Raw genomic sequence first — 2555 nt, 5'->3', positions numbered from 1 at the left:
TGCTGCCTGCATCTCATATGGCCACTGGTTCTAGTCCCAGCTGCTCTACTTCCAATCCAGCTCTCTGCTATGGCCTGGGAAAGCAGTGGAGGATGGCCCAACTGCTTGGGCCCCTGCACCCATGTGGGTGATGAGGATGTAACTTCTGGCTCCTGGCTTCAGCTTGGCCCAGCTCCAGCCATTGCAGCCATTTGGGGAGTGAACCAGTGAATGGCAGATAACTTGCTTTCTCTGTCTCTCCCTCTCTCTGTAGTTACACCTCTCAAGTAAATAAATAAATCAAAAAAAGAGAAAATAGTAAAAAAATTAAGACTGAGCAAAAATTAGCTATTAATTTTAAAACAATTATAAACCCATTACCCTCTACTGCATTACAACTTTTACTACACTTGATCTTAGCCAAAAGGCTGAGAAGCGGTAATGCATTACAATTTTATGAAGAAAATTTCATGAACAAAAATATGTTACCTAAAAGAGTGGTGGGTTTTTGTAGTTTTCTTGACTTTTTAAAAAGATTTATTTTATTTATTTGGAAGGCAGAGTTACAGAGAAAGAGAGAGGTCTTACATCTGCTAGTTTACTTCCCAAATGTCCATAATGACAGGGGCTGGGCCAGGCCAAAGCCGGGAGCCTGGAGCTTCTTCTAGGTCTTCCATGTGAGTACAGTGGCCCAAGGACTTGTACCATCCTCTGCTGCTTTCACAGGCTCATTAGCAGGGAGCAAGATTAGAATTGGAGCAGCTGGGACTCAAATCAACACCCGTACAGGATTTCACATTTCTGCAAATCTCTCCAAAATATGGCTTCATCAAAGATAATTATTCTGATAGTTGCTTCTGAATTAGTTTTTTGTGATATGTTGCGGTTGTTTTCTGTTTGTTTTTTAAAGATTTATTTATTTGAAGAAGGAGAAGGGGAGGGAGATCTTCCATCTGTTGCTTTAACTGCACAGATGGTAACAATGGCTGTAGCTAGTCCAGGCTGAAACCAAAAGCCAGGAGTTCTATCTAGGTTTCCCATTTGGGTGTCAGGGGCCCAAGTACTTGAGCTACCCTCCACTGCTTTCCCAAGCACATTAGCTGGGAGCTGCATTGGAAGCTGAGCAACTGGGATCCTAACCAGCACTCAGATAAGATATGCTGGCATCACAGGCCGCATCCTAACCCATTGTGCCACAGTGCCAGTACCTGTGATATGCTGTTGTTCTAGTTTAAGTGTATGAAGAAAATCCACTATTACCTAGAGAAATAGTTGGAAAAGGGAGAAGTGTTTTATATTTACAATCCTTGTCAGATATAATTATGACTGTTCTGCTCTAAGACTCTCTAACTAAGCAGGAGGCAGTTGATTAAAGATTAGATACAAGGACAGCCATTTGGCCTAGTGGTGAAGACACCTGCATCCTATATCAGAGAGCCTGGATTCAGTTCCTGGCTGTGCTCCTAATCCCAGCTTCCTGCTAGAGGGGATCCTGGGTGGCAGCAGGTGATGGCTCAAATGCTTAGGTCCCTGCTGCCCTGTAATGGCAGAGCTGGGATTCAGATTCATATGTTCTGATGGCAGAGCCCATCTTTGCACTGTGCTTTTCCTGGATGTCCCCCTCCCCACAGGGCTTTCCTACATTTCCTTCCCTCCACCTGCAGCACTCACATCAGTGCTTGCATACCTATTTTTTTTTAAAGATGTATTTATTTATTTGAAAGATAGAGTTACAGAGAGGTAGAGACACAGAGAGGTCTTGTATCTGCTGCTTCACTCCCCAGATGGCCACAATAGCCAGAGCTGTACCAATCTGAAGCCAGGAGCTTCTTCTGGGTCTCCCACACAGGTTCAGGGGCCCAAGGACTTGAGCCATCTTCTACTGCTTTCCCAGGCCACAGCAAGACCTGCATTGGAAGTGGAACAGCTGGGACTTGAACCAGCACCCATATGGGATGCTGGCACTGCAGGAGGCAGCTTTACCTGCTACACCACAGTGCCGGCCCACTTGTGTACCTGTTAATTCAAACACTCATCCCAAACCCCAGCTCCAGTTCCTTTGGTTCAGCTCAGTGAAGGACTTCCTTCAGAGAAGTGTCTCCCTCATAGTCCTGCTCTCTTTCTATCTTCATAGCATCATATGCCTTTGACTTCTCAGTACCTCAGTACTTTTAACAATTATAGTTTTGTATTTGTGAATGTTAGATTAAATTCTCTCTCCCTCATGTACATAGGAACTATATGTGGTTTTCCTCAGGGACTAACAGTGTATGTAGCACATGGTGTATATTCATTAGATATGAGTACTATTGAATAAAATCGATAAATAGTAGATAAATGGGTGAACAGAATTTATTTGGGTGCAATAAAAGGAGAGATATAACTAAATCTAACTTAATTTTCTTCAAATGTTTAGTTGTCATGGCACCATTTGTTGTAAAGACAAATCTTGTTCACTAACTGAAATACCTCCTTCATATTATCTTTAATTCTTATATATACTTGAATTTACTTCTGAACTTGCTCTTCTATTTCACTAATATATTTATTCCTTTGAACCACAGTTTATTTTGTTT

General features: G+C 42.4%; 1 pseudogene; it reads right to left on the bottom strand.

Moving 5' to 3' along the window:
- Positions 1 to 301: 301 nt before the first annotated feature.
- LOC133755724 (U2 spliceosomal RNA) lies at positions 302 to 419 on the bottom strand (annotated as a pseudogene).
- Between the last annotated feature and the right edge of the window lie 2136 nt (positions 420 to 2555).

This window comes from Lepus europaeus, unplaced genomic scaffold (genome assembly GCF_033115175.1).
Source record: "Lepus europaeus isolate LE1 unplaced genomic scaffold, mLepTim1.pri SCAFFOLD_85, whole genome shotgun sequence".
In the NCBI taxonomy this organism is placed as follows: Eukaryota; Metazoa; Chordata; class Mammalia; order Lagomorpha; family Leporidae; genus Lepus; species Lepus europaeus.
Note: the sequence above shows the minus strand (reverse complement) of the source record. Positions and strands in the feature narration are given on the sequence as shown.